This window comes from Microcaecilia unicolor, chromosome 1, assembly GCF_901765095.1.
Source record: "Microcaecilia unicolor chromosome 1, aMicUni1.1, whole genome shotgun sequence".
Lineage (NCBI taxonomy): Eukaryota > Metazoa > Chordata > Amphibia > Gymnophiona > Siphonopidae > Microcaecilia > Microcaecilia unicolor.
Genome location: NC_044031.1, coordinates 35153866 through 35178672, shown reverse-complemented (window position 1 = coordinate 35178672; position 24807 = coordinate 35153866). Strand labels below are relative to the sequence as shown.

Genomic DNA, 24807 nt, shown 5'->3' with positions numbered 1-24807 from the left:
AACATTGAAAACATTGAAACCCGCGGCGTCGGGCGTAATTTAGGGGAAGCCTAAGTGGACTCCAACAACGTGAGACATGCAGTGGCATGCGAGTTAAGTTAAAGTTTTTTCATTTTTTATATTTAAAGCACACATTATATATATATTTTTTGAGCACTTTCGGCAGTGTGTTTGCAACAATCACAGCATTCACCAATAGTTTATTAAGGGACGACCCGATGAAGAGAGACTAGGCTACTAGGCAAATAATGTGAAATTGCCGTAAAGTAGTATTTTCCGAGGGCTCCCTATAATAACTTTAACTTAATAGTTGGCTTGTGAATTGTTTGCACACACTCAGTTCTAATCTTTGGTATTGTGATTTGCTAGTGGAATAGCAACATTCCATGTAGAATCTCCAATAGTAGCAACATTCCATGTAGAATCTTCAATAGTAGCAACATTCTATGTAGAATCTCCAATAGTATCTATTTTATTACATTTGTACCCCGCGCTTTCCCACTCATGGCAGGCTCAATGCGGCTTACATGGGGCAATGGAGGGTTAAGTGACTTGCCCAGAGTCACAAGGAGCTGCCTGTGCCTGAAGTGGGAATCGAACTCAGTTCCTCAGTTCCCCAGGACCAAATTCAGACATCTTGACGGGGTTTGGGGGATCCCAACTAGCAACACCAGTAAACTGCACTGCTGTTGGGTGGGCCTGAACTCAGAGAGTGGGCTGCCACTTACCCGTGGCTGTGCCACTGCTCAAGACGGCAAGATAATACTTTGTCGGTTTGATTTCCTTCATTCAAACAGAGAGGCAAATTTCGTACAGACAGTCCAGGATGAACAATCAGTGGATGAAAGAAAACACTATGATACCAGAGATGTTTTATTGGATAAGCAGACACATATTGACAGCTGCCTACATCCAGCTTTACAAACAAACAGACTTAAGAACCAGACCTCGGTCTTAAACGGAAATCAGCAACAACTCAACTGACAGTGACACAGACTGCCAGTGCAGAAAATAGTGAAATAGGAGACTCGCATGTTCTAGGAAGGGTAACGAAGCTCGCACGTATTGAACTGAAACCAATTCATGTGTTGCACTATACATTTTGAGAACTGGACTAAAAAGATGTGTGAAGCGGGCTTATGTTTTTGTTTTTTTTCCTGGGATATACAGGGATGCAGAACTTTTTCTCTTTGCCTGAGGAGTTTTGTCTAAATCCTGAATTTGGGCCAAATGTAGCCCAACAGTTATGGAAAACCTAACGCACTGTTCTTTCCCCAGGAACAGGCTCTCCAACTATCACTCCTGATATTATATCCCACATTGAACGCGGGGAAGAGCCATACATCAGGGATGAGCCGAGATCAAATGAAAGAGAAACTGGGAAAAGCTGCTGTTCAGGTGAGTCCAGTAATAAGAGGGACTGGGGTAAAAACTGTTGAACTGAAGGCTACATTATTAGTTAAACCCCTGCCTCAAGGAAAGGAAAATCCACTTGACAGTTTACCCTTTTCTCCTGGAGCTGTGACCATTTTTACTTTGAGTAGAACTTGCTTTACCAAGGGCACAGAGGGTGTTCTGTTGGGTTTTCATGCTATAACTTGTGGTTACTGTGTTAATCTACTTTAGAGATAAGTTGTTTTGTTTTATTTCTGTTTATTATGTTCCTATCTTACAGAATACTGTGTTACATGGTTACCTACTGCATTTGGGTGCTCGCACTTACACGGCTGGTGTGGGTGTTGGTGCCCGAAGGTACATCAATATCAGATTACACTAGTATGCAACAGCGGAACCTAGTCACTTTTGTTTTAGAAACATGGAAACATGACAGCAGATAAAGGCCATATGACCCATCCAGTCTGCCCATCCTCTGTAACCCCTAATTCTTCCTGTTCCTAAGCAATCCCACATACTTATCCCATGCCTTTTTAAATTCTGGAACAGTCCTGGACTCCACCACCTCCACCAGGAGGCCATTCCACGCCTCCACCACCCTTTCTGTGAAATAATACTTCTTTAGATTACTCCTAAGCCTATTCCCTCTTAACTTCGTCATATACCCCCCTCATTCCAGAGCTCTCCTTCAGTTGAAAAAGGCTCTCTTCCTGTACATAAATGCCCTTGAGATATTTAAACGTCTCTATCATGTCTCCTCTCTCCCGCCTCTCTTCCAGCGTATACATGTTGAGGTTCATAAGCCTGTCCCTATAATTTTTGCATTCAAGACCGCTTACTAATTTCGTAGCCGCCCTCTGGACCAACTCCATCCTGTTTCTATCTTTCCGTAGGTGCGGTCTCCAGAACTGCACACAGTACTCCAAATGTGGCCTCACCGGAGACTTATACAACGGCACTATCACCTTTTTCCTGCTGGTCATGCCTCTCTTTATGCTCCCAAGCATCCTTCTGGCTTTGACCGTCACTTTTTCTACCTGTTTGAAAGCTTTAAGGTCGTCAGACACAATCACCCCCAAGTCCCGCTCTTCCTTCCTACACTGAAGCACTTCACCCCCTATACTGTACCGTTCCCTCGGATTCTTGCAACCCAAGTGCATGACCCTGCATTTTTTGGGATTAAACCTTAGTTGCCAAATTTCGGTCCATTCCTCTAGCTTCGCTAGGTCCTTCCTCATGTCATTCACACCCTCCAGAATAGGCTGTGGGGGTCACATGATGGTTGGCACCTGAGCCAGACCCCTGCCAACCAAACTCCGCTCCCCACTGTATTAAAACCCTCCATAAATTAGCTGTTAATATTTAAATTGACCTGTTAGAGGAGGATTTAGTCTGAGCACTGGGACATCCAGGTACAAACTTTAATACAGAGCAGTGAGTGGTATTCCACTATGGAGTGTGTGACAGGGACAGGACAAGGCACGCCTGTTAGCTTCAGGAAGATGTAGTGAAGGATTTATGTTTAAATCTGTTTATTGAAGCTAATGTAAGGCATAATACAAACAACCCTGACAGAACAGTCAGGGCCGGTCTTAGCAAGTGCGGGGCCCTATGCAGACCGATTTGATGGGGCCCCATCCTAGCTTCGCCCCCACCCTAGCTCCAGGGCCAGCCACCCCTCCCTCTGAGCTCCAGGGCGGCCACCCCTCCCTCCGAGCTCCCTCCGAGCTCCAAGGCCCCCTCCCCTCCAGCTCCAAGGCCTGCCCCCCCCCCTGAATTTTAAAAGTTTACCTCGTCGACGTCGGGTTACAGAGGCCGGCAGGTAGCAGCAACAGTGAAAAGCGTGCAAGCTGCTCGGCGCTTTGGGAGCCTTCCTTCGGGCGGTCGGGGCGGGGCGAGTTCAGGCGCGCTGCGCGGGGCCCTCTTGAGCGTGAGGCCCTATGCGGTCGCCTCGCCCTAAGACCGGCCCTGAGAACAGTGAAGTCTGAAGATATGAACAGATTGTTACAAATTCTTAGAGAGCTTACAGCCAGTTATTCCCCGTCTTCTCATCTCATTGATGTGCCAGATGGGGTGAGGTTGAAGACTGTTAGAAGAAACCTTATTGTATCCCACTATCCAGTAGAGGGAAATGTTACTTTGAAACAGAACTTCTCAAAGCCAGTATGTTATAAAAACAGGCTGTCCCCCTTGTGTTGGCTACTGAAGACCAAAGTCAGAAGGCCTGTACTCTGATGACCCTCCGAATATATCAACCTTTTTGTAATCTTCTCTTATTCTTGGATAGGGTTACCATAGGTCCGGTTTTACCTGGACATGTCCTCTTTTTGAGGACATGGCCAGGCAACTGGGCGGGTTTTGCCAGCCTGCCAGTTTGTCCGGATTTCCGGACAAACAGGCAGACTGGTGGGCGGGCCTAATGGTGTCCTATCCCCTCCCCTCCCCTTACTCTACTGCCCTGGTGGTCTAGTGACCTCTTTAGGACAGGAAAGAGCCCCCTCTTTCCTGCCTGGCGCCCTGCAGAAGTCTTGTGAGGCCACTTCAACTCTCAGTGGCCATTTTGAAATGGTGCCCGGACCGTCAGCATTGCAAGGGGAAGAGAGAAAATGCAGAGCTGTGCTCCAGGCAGGAAAGAGGGAGCTCTTTCCTGTCCCGAAGAGGTCACTAGACCACCAGGGCAGTAGAGTAAGGGGAGGGGACTAGGGGGTAGGACACCCTTAGGGGGGTAGGGGTGGGGTGTGAAAGGTGGCGTGGCAGGACATATGTCCTCTTTTGGGGGGAGCAAATATGGTAACCCTATTCTTAGATGACAAGCACTCCAAGCTCTATTCCTCCAAGGAAGATGAAAAGGAGAGCTTAGCAGGGCATGTGGCACGGTTATGACAAGTTGAATAGACAGCTCAGCAGGTAGACTGTGTGAAGAGGCAGAAACATGTCTGCAGCAAGTAGAGCAATGCTGGAAAAAGATTGAAGAACGAGCAGAAGATCAGGAAAATAGAAGTAGGAGAAATAATATAAGGATTGTAGAAATTCCAGAATCCGTGAAAGAGCTGTGGGGATTGGTCAAGTCCTGGTTACCACATGAGTTCGGCCTAGTAGCGGAGGGTGAGTCGGTCAGAGTTGAGCGTGTTCACTGAATGGAGCTGATTAGGGAAGAGGAAAGAAGACCCAGGACTACAATGATTGGTATATACTGTTGGATCTGTATAAGTGTAAACAGGCCCCAGAATATAAATGAGCAAAAAAAGTTGCTCTCTGGGACTTTTCTGCAGGAGTGACAGAGAAACATCATGTAATGGCCCTTTACTGTTCCCAAAGGGATACAATCACTCATAATAATAAAGGACCTAACCAGTTTTGGTCAGATTGCTGTTTCCCATATGATCCTTTCAATGCTATCCAGACTACAGTTGAGCAAATAGGGAAATACACATTACTCAAATTGTTTCTACAGCTGAGAACATGGGGAGTGGTGGAGAAAAATAGTGATTGGGGGGGGGGGTGCACTAGGGGTTCCACACCTTTTACTAAATTTGTGGATAATAAGGGCTTCTCAGCGGGAGAGAGACTTAGTGTTCGGGACTGGCAGGCTAAGGGGTGTCAATATTTTTGGACAGATGCACGATTTGGGTCAAGGTACTTTCCATCTTTTGACCGAATAACTCACAAGTGGCAGGTACCCAACATACAGTTCTTGCGTTATCTTCAAGCCAGAAGCTATTACCAAGTGCTTCAGCTTGGAGAGGGAGGGTCTCTGGTTTTTACTACTTTAGACAGAGGTTTGTTTGGTTTTTTTTAACTCCTTCCCCAGTATAATAGGTTATCCTCTTGGTATAAAATAGGTAGGGAAGAAAGAATAGGCATATAATTAGACACTTTGGCCAGGCAGTAGGAGAGGGATGTAGGGGAAGAGGTGACAATACAGCAACTGGGCTCAGTTATTGAGAAGAGTTTTAAAACACCACCTAATGTGGGATTGCAGGAGACTCATTATAAATTGATGCACAGAGCTTTAATAAACAGCGGGGACACCTCACGCAAACGAACCTTTTCAGGAGCCGGGAAGGTGGTAGAACTAGAGGACATGAATTGAGGTTGAAGGGGGGCAGACTCAGGACTAATGTCAGGAAGTATTTTTTCACGGAGAGGGTGGTGGATATGTGGAATGCCCTCCCGCGGGAGGTGGTGGAGATAAAAACGGTAATGGAATTCAAACATGCTTAGGATAAACACAAAGGAATCCTGTTTAGAAGGAATGGTTCCGCGGAATCTTAGTGGAGATTGGGTGGCAACGCCAGTAATTGGGAAGCAAAACCAGTGCCGGGCAGACTTCTACGGTCTGTGCCCTGAAAATGGCAAGGACAAATCAAACTCGGGTATACATATAAAGTATCACATACCATGTAAAATGAGTTTATCTTGTTGGGCAGACTGGATGGACCGTTTAGGTCTTTATCTGCCGTCATTTACTATGTTACTTGATAAATGCCCACTGGTTACCAATTACACACTACATAACATATACAATTTTACTATTAGTATTTAAAATCTGCACTTCCAAAGAACCGCTATATTTAATTCGTACTTAGTTCCGTATGTTCCCTCGGATCTTCTCAATAACATTGGCTTAGTGTTCCTACTTATGGAAAAATACAGCTTGAACACACTAGGCATAGCATATTTTCAGTCAAAGCTCCAGAACTATGGAAGGCAATGCCATTTGCTGGATGCTTTCAAAACTGTTCTTTTTTTTAAGGACACCTAAACTTCCGGAAAACACTAACGACTAACCTGTTTAAAAAGGCATACCCTATCGATCCAACATAAATGCCTGATCTCTGCAACACAACAAAACTAAAGAACGCAATGGACATAACACAACCCTTCCGTTGTACGATTCCCTAGTGTGGCTGGGCCACATGAACTTTATCTTACCACAACATCACTTTGTATTTGTTTACACCGGAGTCTGCAAAGGCCTCTCCGGTACTAGGTAAGCCACATTGAGCCTACAAATAGGTGGGAAAATGTGGGATACAAATATAACAAATAAATATTGTTTGAAGGTTCTATATATGCTTGTTTGTGGTATCCATATGATTCTGCTGGAACTTTGATTACAAATGCATATATCTTTTTCATTTTACCGTCCTTCCTGTTGTTTATTGTCTTGTCTCAATATAATTTCCGCTTTAAAGTTTAGATTGTAAACCGCCTCAATGGTTTTTTTCCGTAGGCGGGATAGAAAGATCCAAACAAACTTGAAAATATACTGAAACTTGAAACTATGGAAAACAGATGTCTGTGAGCAGTGGAAGACTCCTGTTGGGTCCCTCTTGCGTTCTTTCTTGGTTTGCAAGCAGCTAAGGCTGCTCTGGAGGTCAGCATTTAATAGAATAGAGGTTATCACGTGCATAGATTAGAATGGAATTACAGGATATCTATGCTAAGAGATGAGGCCCCACTGCTTCAACTAGGTATTCCAGAATATAAAAGAATGTTTATATAAGTTGCACTTTTATTGGTCAAAAAAGGTAATTCTGGCCTTTTGAGTCGAAGAGGAGCCTCCCCCTGTACAAGCCTGGGAAAAATCTATGAACTATATGGCAGAATGGGAAATAAAAATGTTTCCACAGAGTAAGAGGCTGGAAAGAATGAGATTGTGAATTATGAAAGAGATATGCACCCCCATATTTAAAAGGATTACAAGGTATAGTTGAGAGCAATTCGAAGGAGAGGAGTGGGTGTCAGACCTGTGAGTTCTTGTACCAAGTAGAGCGCTGCTGAGCCCGTTAGTTTGACCAGGTTCTGCTTGGCGGCTGGACAACCCCAGGTTTCACCTGCACTGACCGCCGTTCCCCAGAGGTTGAACCCCTAGGTGCGGGTGGCCTGCAGGGCTTACGAGACGGAGCAGGAAGCAGGGTGATGAATGTGACGGCCAGACAGGCAGCAGGTCAAGAGAGTAATCCAGGTACAGGCAAAGTCAGGAGGCAGGCAGCAGACACGAGAGTAATCCAGGTACAGGCAAGGTCAGGAGGCAGGCAGCAGACACGAGAGTAATCCAGGTACAGGCAAGGTCAGGAGGCAGGCAGCAGACACGAGAGTAATCTAGGTATAGGCAGAGTCAGGAGGCAGGCAGCAGACACAAGAGTAATCTAGGTACAGGCAGAGTCAGGCAGGCAGCAGACATGAGAGTAATCCAGGTACAGACAAGGTCAGGAGGCAGGCAGCAGAACCGAGAGTAATCTAGGTACAGGCAGAGTCAGTAGGCAGGCAGCAAACACAAGAGTAATCCAGGTACAGCAATGAAGAACAAAGTAGAGGAGAAGCACACTACTGAGCAAGTAACACCTACCAGAGTAGAAGCCTAAGCTAGGGAGAGCTCGGCTGATAAAGTGCTGGCATCTGACATCAGCAGGGAGAAGGGGCACAGCCATAGGACAAGAGCAGGGGAAGGAGGAACTGGAAGACCAAGGCAAAGGAAGAGCAGACCCAGGTGGGTGGAAGCAAAGCAATCAAGGAGCCTGCAGCCAGAGAAGAACTACACACACGTCTCAGGGCTGTGCCAGGCAAGTGTGCGTGCCGACGCGACCCTGTGCTTACGTCTCCAACGTGACTCTTCTACTGCAACCTATGGGCCGTTTTCACACTGTCCACACCGGGACAAGTTCAAATTAGGACTTATATGTCGCTAATATCCCCTTGTCAGGGTTCAATGTGGTTTACAAAGATTAGTCTAGAACATTGTGTGAAAGCATGGGCCTGTGAGATACAACATGGGAGTAGTCAGTAGGGAGGAAGTACAGGTGACCGGTGGGGTGTGGTGATACAGAATCATGAAGCAGTGTTTGGGGAAAAAGAAGGTTTTTATTTTTTTTCTAAAGCTGATATAGTTGCTGTCTGTTCTGATGGTGATGGGTAGGGAGTTCCCCACAGGGAAGAGTGAGTAGAAAATCTTCTGTGATCTGGACCCCTTGTAAGGTATGATTTCCTTGTCATCAGCAGCAGATGAATCCATTAACTGATGGGTTGTATCCGCCTACCAGCAGGTGGAGATAGAGAACACTGAAAAGACACAGTGACCTTGGACAGCTAGCCCCTTCTGCCTTTAGTATATCTCTATCTCCCAGCAGGTGTGGACGTCGCTTGATCAGCTCCTAGATCTCTGCCGGGGGTGGCTCCTGTGCTTTGCCAGTAGAGCGGGGGTGTTGTGGCTGGTGGTGCCCACTTTGAAGGCATACTTGGTTTTGTTCCCTGTCCCTGCCTTACCCCATCCCCCCTCCTCCCGGAGTCCCTTGTTTGCTGCCTGCCTTCAACTTTCCTCACAGTGTAAAAAAAAAAAGGGCGCACTTATACAGCGTTGCTGTTTCTGAGGCTTTCTCCAGATATTCTGGTTCTGTGCAGCTTGACCAGAGCTCGTTGGCTCGGTCTTCTGAGGTGAGAGTGGTGCCCAGCTTCTCCGGGGCGGTTCCTGCGGACAGCGTTCTGTGCGGGGTAAGTTTTGGCGCGAGGCTGCCATTTTATTTCTATATTTCCGTCCAGACGGGCGATGGCTGCTGGTGTGCATGGAGGAAGTCTCCCGCTTTGGTCTTACGGCCTGGCTCTTGAAAGGGCAAAGCTGAGGAAGAAAGGTTACGTGGAGTCGGTTATTGCCACTTTGCTTCGAGCGCGGAAGCGTTCTACAACCACAGCTTACACCAGAGTCTGGCGCACTTTTGAGGCATGGTGTATGGATTGTCTTATAACTCTCTCAGGGTTCAGGTTGCTGCGCTAGCCTGCTTCTGTAGCGGATGTGCGCTTTCTTAAAGGTTCGCTTCATCTTTGACCTCCATTGCGGCGTCCATGTCCTTCTCGGAAGCTGAATTTGGTCCTTACTGCCTTGCAGGATGCGCCTTTTGAACCCTTGCGTTTAGCAACTGATAAAGATCTTACTCTGAAGACTGTGTTTTTGGTGGCTATTACCTCGGTGCGCAGAGTTTCTGAAGTTCAGGTCTTATCGTGTTGGGAGCTGTTCCTTCAGTTTTTGGAGTCTGGTGTTACTCTTAGGACGGTTCCGTCTTTTTTGCCTAAGGTTGTGTCTGTATTTCATTTGAATCAGCCACTTTTTCTTCTTTCCTTCAGGAAGTCGGATTTTCCAGCGACCTTTTCACTTCTTTGTCTTTTGGATGTTTGTCGGGCTCTTTTTCGCTACCTTCAGGTCACTAATGAGTTTCGTTGTTCTGACCACCTTTTTGTACTGTTGTCTGGTTCCAGGCGCGGTTATGCAGCATCCAAGGCAACCATTGCTCTATGGCTCAAAGAAGCCATTTCTTCGGCTTACTTACTGAAGGGGGTTTCTCCTCCAGAAGATTTGCGTGCTCATTAGACTTGGGCGCAGGCTACTTCCTGGGCCAAAACAGGTAGTCTTCCTTTGGAGAAGATTTGTCGAGCGGCTACTTGGGCTTCTCGGCATTCTTTTGTCAAACACTATAGGTTTGATGTAGCAGCGCGGGGTGATGCTCACTTTGGGGCGACTGTTTTCTCTCGGGGAGCGGCAGCTTCCCACCCTATTTAGGGGATTGCTTTTTTACATCCCACCAGTTCCTGGATTCATCTGCTGCTGAGGCTAAGGAAGGTAAAATTATGTCTTACCTGATCATTTTCTTTCCTTTAGTCGCAGCAGATGAATCCAGGATCCCTGCCCTGTTGTTTGCCGCGCATTCTTTTGTCTTTGCATTTCAGCTGACGATGTACCAATTAAAAAGAAAAAGAAGAGAACAGCACAAGTGTAGATTTTGATAAGAAAATGTGAATCTCGATACGGCACTTTGCTAATGGTTCACTTTGGACTCGTTTGGTGTTTTTTTTTTTTAGTCCTATTTTATCTATTGTTGGAGTCGGCTGTTGCCGCTTTGTTGTGAGGAGTTTTTTTCTTGTTTGCTATGATTTATTCTCCTCTGCTTAGGGATGCGACATATACTGAAGTAAGAGGGAGCTGGATGTCCAGTATCATTGCTTCTTTCAGTGTTCTCTATCTCCACCTGCTGGTAGGCGGATACAACCCACCAGTTCCTGGATTCATCTGCTGCGATTAAAGGAAAGAAAATTATCAGGTAAGACATAATTTTACCTTCTATTACCTTCCCATCTTAAACAGGTACTCATTTCTTAAATAAAATGTTTATATATTGAACAGCTTTGGAAATTGTTCTTCACAATCACCAGAGCACAGGTACAGGAAGTACAATTTATTTTTTTAATTCACTTGTGAGAGATTGGGTAATGTTATAACAGGATGGTTCTAATCGTTTCACACTGTGCCCTCTTCAGGAGAGCAGCAGAAACACAAGAAAAAAAAATGTATTACTGAACTTGTTAAACTTTCCTTTTCCTATAATAATAACAACAACAACTAATGTTTACTTTTTTTTTTTTTAATTTAGAAAATGAGGATCCCACAAATAATAATACAGACACATATCAATGGGAAGTAGAAGGGAACGAGATGTTATCAGAAAGAGATTATGCGGAAGCTTCTTCCTGTCCCGATTGGGGGACAAAATATAGGAATCGATGCATCTCGGAAAAGAAGGAAAAAAACTCAGCAGGAGACATGGCTCTGTGTCAACAAAGTTCCAGTAGAGTCGCAAGTACAGGGGAAGAGCAGAGAAACCGGACCATAGAACAAAGATGTTTATATGATGTGTATGAAAGTTTCCTCAGGGATCCTTTAACACTGAAATTGCAGCAGGAATGTAACACTGAAGAAAGACCATCTTTATGTACAGAGTCTGGTGGAGCCTTCAGTCAGAATGTGCAGTTTTCGCCCATATCCCACCCAGATGTGGGACAACAGAAAGCATGCACAGGAGGAAGACCTTTTCCGTGTGCCGAGTACGGGAAAGGATTTAGTAAGAGTACAGAACAAATACAATATGAAAATGTAAGTTTTACAGCAAGCGTTAGCAATAAATTTGAGAGGCTGAACTCATACTCCACAGACCTTGGGTTAGGAATGAGGTTTATTCCTGGCACAGTATGCACAAAACAAACCCATTTAGAGAAATTGCCCCTAATGAAACCATTTATATGTACTGAATGTGGTAAAAGCTTCAGTCAGAAGACAGCTCTAACAGTCCACAATAGAATCCATACAGGAGTGAAACCATTTAAATGTAGTGAGTGTGGTAAAAGCTTCATTCAGAAGACAGACCTTACAAGGCACCAGAGAATCCACACAGGTATCAAACCATTTAAATGTACTGAGTGTGGTAAAAGCTTCACTCAGAAGACATATCTAAAAATTCATAAGAGAATTCATACAGGAGTCAAACCATTTACATGTACTGAATGTGATAAAAGTTTCATTGACAAGACATCTCTGAAAATCCATAGCAGAATCCACACAGGAATCAAACCATATACATGTACTGAGTGTGGTAAAAGTTTCAGTCAGAAGACAGCTTTAACAATCCACAACAGGATCCACACAGGAATTAAACCGTTTACATGTATGGAGTGTGGTAAAAACTTCAGTCAGAAGACAGCTCTAATTATCCACAGTAGAATCCACACTGGAATTAAACCATTTACATGTACTGAATGTGGTAAGAGCTTCAGTCAGAAGACAGCTCTAACAATTCACAAAAGCAAACACACTGGAATGAAAAACTTTAAATGTGCAGCATGTGGTAAAACCTTCAGTAATCAGCCTTGTTTCACTGCACACAAGAGAATTCACACAGGAGTTGAACCATTTGTTTGTTCTGAGTGTGGTAAAAGCTTCAGCCAGAAGACAAGTCTCACAATCCACCAGAGAATCCATACACAAGTCAAACCTTTTACATGCACCGAGTGTGGCAAAAGGTTCAGTCAGGAGGCCAAACTAGCAAGCCACCAGAGAATCCACACAGGAGCCAAACTCTTTTCATGTACTGAGTGTGATAAAAGTTTCATTTGGAAGGCAAGGCTCACAGTCCACCAGAGAATCCACACAGGAGTCAAGCCATTTATATGTACAGAATGCGGTAAAAGTTTCAAACAGAAGACATATCTGACAATGCACAAAAGAATTCACACAGGAGTGAAACCATTTGTATGTACAGAATGTGGTAAATGTTTCAGTCATAAGGCAGGTTTACGTGTTCACAATAGAATCCACACAGGAGTGAGGCCATATACATGTGCTGAATGTGGTAAAAATTTTAGCCAGAAGACAGACCTCACAAACCACCAGAGAATCCATACAGGTGTGAAACCATTTACATGTACTGAGTGTGGTAACAGATTCAGTCAGCAGGCAAACCTCACAATCCACCAGAGAACCCACACAGGGATCAAACCATTCACATGTACTGAGTGTGATAAAAGCTTCAATCGGAAGACACAACTCACAGTTCACCAAAGAATCCATACAGGAGTCAAACCTTTTATATGTATGGAATGCGGTAAAAGCTTCAATCGAAAAACAAATCTCACAATCCACCAGAGAATCCACACAGGGTTCAAACCATTTACATGTACTGTATGTGGCAAAAGCTTTAGAGAGAAGAACAAACTCTCAATCCACCAGAGAATCCACACTGGGGCAAAACCGTTTACATGTACCGAGTGTGGTAAAAGCTTCTGTCAGAAGTCGTATCTCACAATTCACAAGAGAATTCACACAGGAGTCAAACCATTTACATGTAGTGAGTGTGATAAAAGTTTCATACAGAAGGCATATCTCACAATCCACCAGAGAATCCACACAGGAATCAAACCATTTACATGTAGTGAGTGTGATAAAAGCTTCCGGTCATCGTCAGAGCTCACTAAACACCAGAGAATTCACTCTAAAGTGAAAACATTTTAAATATACCAAATGTGGTAAAAGCTTCAGATTTAAAACATACCTCACAGTCCACCAGAGAATTGACACAGGAGTGAAATGGGCCTCGTAGAACTAGTTTATACATATAGATGCACCAACATAAGTCTCTAAGCCTATTTAATAGCGTCAATGAATCAAATACAGAAAAAGTCAAGTATGAAAGTAAGCAGCCAGAATCTGGTTCCACCTTTAAACTTGTACAGGTATGAGATCACGTGATGCTCTGAGCACAAGGATATAAACTCATGGTGCTCTCTCATTCACCACATAATCTTCCTCCATCCCCCTTGTTACTGGTGTAGATTCACCCTGAGACAGGAGTTATGGTCAAGTGGATGATAAATGGACAAATAACTTATCCTTTCCCAGTTGGAAATGTCGGCAAAGCTGCACCATAAGGACTGATACAAAAAGAAAGCACAGCCTAGTGAGTACAAAATGGCGGATGACACTTCAGAGCATTTATTTTGTCACTACAGCATGTATCAATTAACTGAGGCAGTCACTCAAGCTTCAAAAAGTAAATTTGAACATCTCTTCAACCGAGTGCAGACATTATCCAGTATTTTGTTTGAATATTACCCAAATGGGAGTATTAGAGAAGTGAGTGTCAGCAGATCATACTCAGAAGCTCCTAGCACTGCAAGGAGTGGTGGAGTAATGGGAAAATTAAACTGGATGATTTAGAAAATCATTCATGACATAATAACATCAGAATCGCTGGGCTGCCTGAATCTTTTACCGATACAGAGCTGGTGGGCTTTCTTGCCAATAGCATTGCAGCTTGGCCCACAGCGGGGGAAAGAGTTCACAGAGTGGGCCTACATGGTGAGATAGAGAAATGTCCCAGAGTGGTAATAGCCATTTTCTGAGCATAGTTCAGTAATCTGGCTATCTTTAGAGCTGCCTATATCCATGGGGACTTGAATTACCAAAATAAAAGGATCAGACTTTAGTAGGACTACTTGGCCCATGTCGTTGGAAAGTGGAAGGAATATGCAGTGGTTTGTGCTCAGTGGAGGAGCTCAAACTGTGTTTTGTGGCATTATGTCTGGTCCAGCTAAAAGTGTGGCACAATGGAACCTTGAATTCTTCAATTCAGCAAGTGCAGCCCAGCAGTGGATCAAAGATCAATCCCAGTGAGATGGCATGGAAGCGTCAACGAGTTACATTTTAGTTGGATCCCACTATCAACCATAGTTCCATGGTTGATGACCTGTGTGTGATACCGGGGGGGGGGGGGGGGGGGTATAGCCTTGCCCAATTTGGACCTGTATGGTCCTTACGCCAAGCCCCCTCCCTGCCCGTCTTCAAGTCTTTGCTTAAAGCCCACCTCTTCAATGCTGCGTTCGGCACCTAACCCTTACCGTTCAGTGAATCCAGACTGCCCCAATTTGACAGCCCCTATCGGACCGACCGTTCACTTGTCTATTAGATTGTAAGCTCTTTGAGCAGGGACTGTCTCTCTTTGTTAAATTGTACAGCGCTGCATAACCCTAGTAGCGCTCTAGAAATGTTAAGTAGTAGTAGTAGTATGGTAAAGTCCTGTAAACTTAGACAAGTAATGTTCTGGATGAACCATACCTCATTCTGTACTCCAGGTGAAGGCAAACAGAGATTTGTTTTCTCTTTTAAGTTATCGTATGTATTACAGGCTAAAGCCATTCGGCTGCTGCAGGATTTTTAAAACAGTATAATAATATAACCTTTGAGGAGCCTCTGATAAGGATTTTCCTGCAGGGTTGACCAATAGAGTGTTTAGAATTTGGGAAGACTTGGGTATAAGTACTTAAGTAATGCCATACTGGGAAAAGACCAAGGGTCCATCGAGCCCAGCATCCTGTCCACGACAGCGGCCAATCCAGGCCAAGGGCACCTGGCAAGCTTCCCAAACTACAAACATTCTATACATGTTATTCCCGGAATTGTGGATTTTTCCCAAGTCCATTTAGTAGCGGTTTATGGACTTGTCCATTAGGAAACCTTCTAACCCCCTTTTAAACTCTGCCAAGCTAACCGCCTTCACCACGTTCTCCGGCAATGAATTCCAGAGTTTAATTACGCGTTGGGTGAAGAAAAATTTTCTCCAATTTGTTTTAAATTTACTACACTGTAGTTTCATCGCATGCCCCCTAGTCCTAGTATTTTTGGAAAGCGTGAACAGATGCTTCACATCCACCTGTTCCACTCCAGTCATTATTTTATATACCTCTATCATGTCTCCCCTCAGCCGTCTCTTCTCCAAGCTGAAAAGCCCTAGCCTCCTTAGTCTTTCTTCATAGGGAAGTCGTCCCATCCCCGCTATCATTTTAGTCGCCCTTCGCTGCACCTTTTCCAATTCCACTATATCTTTCTTGAGATACGGCGACCAGTATTGAACACAGTACTCAAGGTGCGGTCGTACCATGGAGCGATATAATGGCATTATAACATCCTCACACCTGTTTTCCATACCTTTCCTAATAATACCCAACATTCTATTCACTTTCCGAGCCGCAGCAGTGCTTCACCACTGTGTTGATGATGAGGGAATATGTTGTCCTTTTTTGGCCTTAAAGGCCCTTAAAGAATGTAACCACATTAGAAAGAATTATTATTTTGCATTTATTAAATTTATTATGTGCACTCACTTCCACAAGATGCTTTACAGCAGGGCTACTCAAATATTTTGAGTGGAGGTCCAGAAACTTCAGTTGTCTGAAACCTGCATGCACATTTTCCAAAGCTGAGATTTGGACGCACTTCAGAGAAAAACGTCTAAAAATAGGTTTCGAAAATGCTGATTTGGATGTTTTTGTGAGAAAAATGTCCAAATTCAGACATATGCCACTTGGATGTTTTTCTCTTTTGAAAATGAGCCCGTTTGTCTCATTAATCCATGCTTTTGAATATGCTCTGTAATTTTGTTCTTTATAATAGTCTCTACCATTTTGCCTGGCAGCGACGTCTGGCTCACCGGTCTATAATTTCCTGGATCCCCTCTGGAACCTTTTTAAAATATCGGCGTTACATTGGCCACCCTCCAATCTTGTGGTACCGCGCTCAATTTTAAAGATAAATTACATATTACTAACAATAGTTCCACCAGTTCATTTTTCAATTCTGTCAGTACTCTGGGATGAATACCATCCGGTCCAGGAGATTTGCTACAATTTGTCAAATTGCCCCATTGCATCCTCTAAGTTTATAGAGATTTTTTTTATTTATTTGCTGAATTTGTATCCCACATTTTCCCACCTATTTGCAGGCTCAATGTGGCTTACATTATATAGCAATGGCATCACCATTAACAGAGTAAGAGGTTCAGCATATTGTTACAATTAATGTACAAGAGTAACAGGTAAGACTTCATTCAGTTTCTCTGGCTCAGCTTTAAATACTATTTCTGGCACCGGTCTCTCTCCCAAATCTTCCTTGGTGAAGACCAAAGCAAAGAATTAATTTAATCTCTCCGCTATGGCTTTGTCTTCCCTGATTGCCCCTTTTACCCCTCGGTCATCTAGTGGTCCAACAGATTGTTTTGCCGGCTTCTTGCTTTTAATATATGTAAAAAAAAACATTTACTATGTGTTTTTGCCCCCAACACAATCTTTTTTTCAAAGTCCCTCGTTGCTGTTCTTATCAGCGCTTTGCATTTGACTTGACATTTCTTCTGCTGTTTCTTATTATTTTCATTCGGTTCCTTTTTTCATTTTCTGAAGAATTTTTTTTTAAGCTGTAATAGCTTCCGTCACCACACTTAACCATGCACGGCTGTCGTTTGGTCTTCCTACCTCCTTTTTTAATACACGGAATATATTTGGCTTGGGCTTCCAGGATGGTATTTTTGAAAAGCATCCATGCCTGATGTAAATGTTTGACCCTCGCAGCTGTTCCTCTAAGTTTTTTTGTTTTCACTGTTCTTCTCATTTTATCATAGTCTCCTTTTTGAAAGTTAAACACTAACGTATTGGATTTCCTGTGTATACTTACTCCAAAGCTAATATCAAATCTGATATTATGATCAGAGTTCTGAAGCGGCCCCATCACCATTACCTCCTGCACCAGATCATGCGCTCCACTAAGGACTAGGTCCAGAATTTTTCCTTCTCTTGTCAGATCCTATACCAGCTGCTCGATTAAGCAGTCCTTGATTTTGTCAAGGAATTTTACCTCCCTAGCATGCCCCGCTGTTACATTTACCCAGTCAATATCGGGGTAATTGAAATCACCCATTATTATTGTGTTGCCCAGTTTGTTTGCGTCCTTAATTTCCTTTAACATTTCTGCATCCGTCTGTTCATCCTGGCCAGGCGGACAGTAGTACACTCCTATCACTATCCTCTTCCCCTTTACACATGGAATTTCAATCCATAGGGATTCCAAGATGTGTTTTGTTTCCTGCATAATTTTCAGTCTATTTGGTTCAAGGCCCTCCTTAACATACAATGCTACCCCTCCACCAGTTCGATCCACCCTATCACTACGATATAATTTGTACATGTCAATCAGTGTTGTCAAAAGGGTACCAGACAGGCAGAAAGAAGCGTCAGTGGAAATTGTTGCTGGAAACATACAGATCCAACCCCTCTGGTGAGAATAAGTGTAGGATCCGCTGGAATCTTGCCATCTTAGTGAAAAATAATGCTGGAACCATAATGATCTAGCTTTTATTATGGGAATAAGTGCAGGAGCTGTTGGGATCTTGCCTTCCTGGTGGAACATAATGCTGGAACCATACAGATCCAGCACTTCTGGTGGGAATAAATGCAGGATCCATTGGGTTCTAGCCATCCTAATGAAAGATAGTACTGGAACCATATGGATCCATCAAATCTGGGGGAGATAATTGCAAGATCCCTTTGGATCTTGCCTTCCTGTTGGAAAATATTGCAGGATCTATGTTGTTCTTGCCCTTCTGGTGGGAATAAGTGCTGTATCCATAACAATGACACCTTTTTAGTGGGAAATAGTGCTAGATCGCAAGGGATCCTGCCTTCATGGTGGAAACCAATAAGTCCTTGAGGAATAAGCCTTCTTGGAGCCAGTGCGTACTGGATAAATGTAAATTGAGCCTTTCTCAGGGGAAATAGTAATATATCCATGTTGATCTTGCCTTCTTTAGAACTAGCGGTGGGCCCTGGGGGATCCACTCATTCTGGTGAGAATGAATGCGGGATGTGGGTGTAACCAGGCTTTCACTTAGGGGTTAGCGGATCATTGGGTACAAAGAATAAGGGGGAAAAAGCAAGTGAGCCACAATCGGTAGTACATGTATGGATGGCCAATAAAGTTACCGCACATATAAGAATTTATGAAGCCCCCACATCCACTTGCCTTTTTTTCCTTTTGTTTTAAATTCCTACATTTGCAGATAGGGTGAGCAGAAATGCTTTTTCTTTGTGTTCCAGATTCAGAGCCAGCTCCAGTCTAATCACAGCATTTCCTGTTCCCTTCTATTTCTTTGTTCATTATCTGAATTCTGTGCACGCCCCCCCCTCCCCCAACTCCGTAAGTCTGTATCTGTAGTGCTCCATGAGTGGAGGAGTGGCCTAGTGGTTAGGGTGGTGGACTTTGGTCCTGAGGAACTGAGTTCGATTCCCATTTCAGGCACAGGCAGCTCCTTGTGACTGTGGGCAAGTCACTTAACCCTCCATTGCCTGCCATGAGTGGGAAAGCGCGGGGTACAAATGTAACAAAAAAATAAATGACTCTTAACCTTGCACTGAGTGTACCAGCATTGTTCTTTATCTCACTCTCCACCCATAATATCTAACCATCTGTATCACTTTAACTCTTCTCCTGCACCCCCCATCACAGAATCTAGCATCTCTGTCAAACCAGCCCTCTGGATTAAAAGGAAATTTTACACCATTTTTTTTTGTTTGTTTTGTTACATTTGTACCCCGCACTTTCCCACTCATGGCAGGCTCAATGCGGCAGGCAATGGAGGGTTAAGTGACTTGCCCAGAGTCACAAGGAGCTGCCTGTGGCGGGAATCAAACTCAGTTCCTCAGTTCCCCAGGACCAAAGTCCACCACCCTAACCACTAGGCCACTCCTCCATTCCTGGATCCATTGGGATCTAGCCATTCCAAACCCTCTTAAATTACAGGATCTCTTTCATTTCCCCCACCCATTCATTATTAGGCTTCCTTCCCAAACCTCAGTAATTTACGGGATCTCTCTACTACCTTCAACATCTCATGCTATTGAGTAACGTTCCTTAGGGCTCCCTTATTTTTATACTATACAGCAAGTTCATGAACTAGCAGCACAAATGTGTCAGCATAAAGATGTAATAAACAATGAACACAGGGTGCTTAGAAATGACACGTTAATGTGGAAGTTTATGATAGACTTGCTTTTTTATTAATATTGATGATGTCTGACAGTGGAAATAAAAACAATATATGACAGGGAAAAACACAATATGCATATGTAATAGACAGTTGACACAGGGTGCTTCAGAATGACTGGTGTTGAAATTTGTAATAGCCTTGCTTGGTTTAAAAAATGTAATTTTGATGTTTTCTGAACCGGTAAAAAAAAAAATAAAAAAGAAACCCAGCAAAACACTACAAGCAAAGAGCCTGCCTGCTGTATCAGTGGCGGCTGGATCCCGCCTCTCCCCGTGATGTCACATTCTTGATGCGTCAGAGGGGGCAGCAGGAAGACCCGGCAGACACTGAACCTGGACTTCGGTGTGATCAACGAGGTTTGGTTGAGAACAGTAGATGGCATAATGTCAAAAAGTTTAAGCAACTTAGGTTAGTCCATGTTTTCCCTTTCCCGCGCAGCCAAAACAAAGCAAACAAACCTATGAGCTGCTACATCCACGTTGTCGTTCTTTATTGTTCGTAGTATTTTTATTTAATCTCACTTATATTTTCAAACATGCCAACTTGTGCAGCATACGGATGTACACAGAGGAAGTATAATAACGGAATCATTTTTCATAGGTAGAGTAGTAATGTGTTACAAATCCCAAGCAGTTATTTGGAGGGGCTGGTTATAGGGACACCCTAGCATGTGTTATATTCCTGCAGAGATTTTTTTTCTCCTGGTAATGGGCCACTAAAACTTGAATATCACTGTTATTCAAAAATTATTGTAACTGGTGGAAACGGCACTAATTAAAGGCTGTATTCTGTTCTCATGTTTCTACATTGTTCTATACGTGGCCAAATTTCAGCGAGGAGATCCTGTTTACTGATGGGTTCATCTTAACTGTTGTTGTAATCTGCCTTGGGAAGCCTGGTGTTATAAAGATTGGAAGTAAAATTAAACTCTCCTTTCATTGGGGCACATGGAATCACATCTTCACCTAATCTCTTTTGTAAATGGATTATTGAGCATGTTTCAGGGACAAGTGGTTTTCATAAGTCAAAATAATACAAATAAATATTTTCTTTCATGCAGATATCTCATTTGTTTAAACATAACTAAATGGGTATAAGCCCCTAATGCAATCCATTGGTTTTCTTATATTTTGTCCTTGTGATGACTTATATACTGTACCAAAACTGGAAATACAATGAGACGGAGCAATAGAATTCAGTAACATCCAAAACTTATTAATGAGCATTATAATTGTGTTTGCATTTGGGTAATTGAGAAAATGCTGTTGAAAAATGTTTTGACACATATTAACAAAAATGATGTGAAGAAATAAATGTATATCATAGAACTGGAAACTGTTGGCACATTTAGACTGACTCTGGACTTCTGCATGAAGGTAGCTCTACCCTCACTTTGGGCCCTGTTTACTAAGCCATGTTATAGGAGCGTTAGCATCTTTAATGCGCATTAAACATGTACGTGTGTTAACTGTGTAGGCACCTACAATATCCCTTTAGGTGCCTACATGATTAACGTGCACGCTAATTGTAGGCGTGTTAAAAATGTTAACGTACCTTAGGAAATAGGGTCCTATATCTCTCTTTTAAACGTAGTAATAAACAAAGGAGTCCTTTTACTAAGCTGCAGGAAAAGGCCCTGCGGCAGTAGCAGGGGCCATTTTTTCCACACTCCAGGGCCCTTTTTACTGCAGCAGGTAAAATTTCCCCCCCCCCCCCCCCCCGAAAATGGCCACACGGTAAGATAACTGTTACAGCGGGGAGCATTTACCACCATTGAAGTGGCGGTAAGGGCTCCCACGGTAACTGGGCAGCATACAGTGATGCCCAGTTATCACCGGATTAACATCGTACGTGACAACAGATAAAGACCTGTACGGTCTATCCAGTCTGCTCAACAAGATAAGCTCATTTTACATGGTATGCGATACTTTCTATGTATACCCCAGTTTGATTTGTCCTTGCCATTCTCAAAGCATAGACCGTAGAAGTCTGCCCAGCACTCTTGTACTAAAAGTTCTGAAGCTAACATCGAAACCCCTTAAAATTTACACTCCAGCCCATCCCTATCCAGTCACGATCAGGGCACAGACCATAGAAGTCTGCCCAGTACCGGTTTTGCTTCCCAATTACCGGTGTTGCCACCCAATGTCCACTAAAATGTCGTGGATCCATTCCTTCTAAACATGATTCCTTTGTGTTTATCCTATGCATGTTTGAATTCCATTACCGTTTTCATCTCCACCTCCTCCCACAGGAGGGCATTCCACATATCCACCACCCTCTCCGTGAAAATGTACTTCCAGACATTACTCCTGAGTCTGCCCCCCTTCAACCTCAATTCATGTCCTCTAGTTCTACTGCTGTCCCATCTCCACCCCTGTTTCTCCTTTCCTCCAAGGTATACATGTTCAGGTCGGCAAGTCTCTTCTCATACGGTTTGCAACACAAGTCCCATACCATTTTTACATCTTTAGCAAGATATGGCCTCCAAAACTGAACACAATACTCCCAAGTGGGGCCTCACCATGAGTGACAGATTGGCCTGCTAATAGCAATTATAATTAGGGCTGTACGTCAATTAAAATGCCTAATTACACGGCGAACCGCAATTAAAGTTTTTAATCGCATAGAGCGCCCCCTCCCCTCCGCAGTTCTTTGTGTAAAGTGCAATATATATATGTAAATTGTCAAGACTGACATATTTCAATTAATAAACTAAAAATAAAATCATTTATCTTACCTTTATTGTCTGGTGATTTTATCTTTCTATCATCTCTTTCCCTGTCTCTAGTTCTGCTTCCCTGTGCTCTGAACTCTGTTTCCACAGTCACCTGTCCATTCACTATTTCTTTTTTTCTCCTCCATTTCCTGTCCTATATTCATCTTTCACATTCAACTTTCTTCCATTTTTCTTCCTCCTTGTCAAATCTATCTAGTTTCCATCCCCTCCACTCTCTTTTCTCTCCCCTTGCCCTCCTTTCCATGGGCATCATCTTCTTCCATCTCCCCTCCCTCTTCCCTTCCCTCAACTCCATAGTCACCATCTCCCATCTTTGAATTTTTCTGCTATTTCCAGCATCTGTCCCTCTCAAACAACCAGTGGTGTGCTGGAGCCTGCTCGCACCGGCTCGCAAGAGCCGGTTGTTAACTTTGCTCGGCTCTTGCAAGCCAGTTGTTGAAACGCACGAGCTGGCTCTCCTCCCTCCCTCGGGATCGGGTCCCTCACGTCACCGACTTGACTTCGAATTCTTCGGGGCAGGCAGTCTTGCCTGCCCGCTGCCAGCGCTGATTCTCCCCTGCTTGCGCTGCCGGTTCGGGCTTTAAAAATGGCTGCCGAGACTTCCAGAGGCGGCCTCACGAAACTTCTGCTGAAGTGTTGGAGGCCCTTGTAAGTTTCGGTGGCCATTTTGAAGCGCGAACTGGCAGCTCCAGCGGGGGAGAGTCAGCGCTGGCAGCGGGCAGGCAAGACTGCCTGCCCCGAAGAATTCAAAGACTCAGATCGGTGATGTGAGGGACCAGATCCGGAGGGAGGGGGGAGAATTCACTGAACAACTTGGGAGGGGGTGACAGGGGAGAGAAGGGAGTCGCTGGGCAATTGTGGATGGAGGGGAGAGAAGGGTCACTGGGTATGGGTGCATGCAGGGTAGGGGAGAGAAGGGTCGCTGGGTATGGGCGCATGCAGGGGAGAGGAGGGTCGCTGGGCATGGGGTGCATGCAGGGCGGGGAGAGGAGGGTCACTGGGTGCATGCAGGGCAGGGGGAGAGAAGGGTCACTGGACATGGGTGGATGGAGGGCAGGGGAAAGAAGAAATGCTGGACATGGATGGAGGGCAGGGGAGAGTGAGGAAGGAGATGAGATGAGGGAAAAGGAAGAGAAAAACTGCACATGGATGAAGAAAATAGGCAGATGCTGAGGACCAGAAATGAAGAAGAAAGGAGGAAAGGAAAGAAATGGAAAGGAAGCCCTGGAAACGGAGATAAGAGGACAGATAGCAGCAGAATCAGATACTGGGCCAGCATGATCAGAAAAACAGTCACCAGACAACAAAGGTAGAAAAAAAATCATTTTATTTTCATTATAGTGTTTGAAATATGTTCACTTTGAGAATTAGGTGCTCAACATTAAAAGTTTATATTTATTTACTTATTTATGGCATTTTATCACACATTAAACATGAACTTTTGTTCTGTGCCAGTATGGCAACGCTTATTTTCTTAAGGTTTGTGTGGTGTTTACATGTGTAAATGTACTACCGTTTTATGTGTGGCTTTTGTGATGCAGCTATTTACACATGTGTAAGCCACAGGCCACACAGATTTGAAGGGGCCATGTTTTGAGTGGCCCACAAAATATGCATGTATATTTAAAATTATCCCTCATGCCATTTACACCTGCTCTGAACCAAGCATAAGTGTTAGCCACCCCCCAGTGTGTGAGGTGGCAATTGGTTTTCCTCATGTCAGAAATTTAAAAAAAAAGCAGGCAGTTCACCTGGCTCCTCTTGTACCTGTAGTTCTGTGAAATCTGGCATTTACATGTGGAAATACCAGCAAATCCACATGTATGCTGCAAAATCAGCTCTTAATGCCCTGCGTGATATATGGTGCTTTTTTTCAGTGTTTTTCTTTCTAAAATGGCTGTTACTGCTGCACATGCCAGTTTACAAAACATTCAGTAGAGACTTTCATGGGATGGCTGGAGAATTGAGTGTTCCTTCCGCCCTGGACGTCACAATTCCATTTCCAACCTAATCTCTCTACGCAAAATCAGGGAGGGTTCACGTGTCATAGTCTGAAACTTCATAAAATGTTACTTAGGGAAGACGTCTATGGATTTCTTAAACTGGATTTTATCGAATTCCTGAATTTCAGAGGGAAACTTCCCCCCACCCTCAAAAAGTATCAGTTTCTACCTCAAAAAACTCACTTATGTGCCTGAGACTATCAATATTCACAAGAAGTCAAAACAGGCTCCGCCTCCGTCCTTCACCGAGTACCAAAAGCTCCGCCCACCCTCTGAGTACAGTTAAACTGGGCTCCGTGCAACAACAACAACAACCTCCTTGTGTTCCTCTATATGATGTCATCAGTCTGCGCCCAGGAGGAGGAGGAGGGGTGCTGCGTGTTGAAAAGACAGCGAAAAAAAGGCCCAAAGCGGCTTTATTTTTCTTGTAATCTGCAGATTACCAATTAGTGAGCAGAAGCCTTCAGCCCCATATCTG

The 24807-nt window shown here is 44.0% G+C and overlaps 1 pseudogene; it reads left to right on the top strand.

Moving 5' to 3' along the window:
• The window catches only part of LOC115465113, a 500577-nt pseudogene extending 486119 nt beyond the window's left edge, over window positions 1-14458 (top strand).
• The last annotated feature ends 10349 nt before the right edge of the window (window positions 14459-24807 follow it).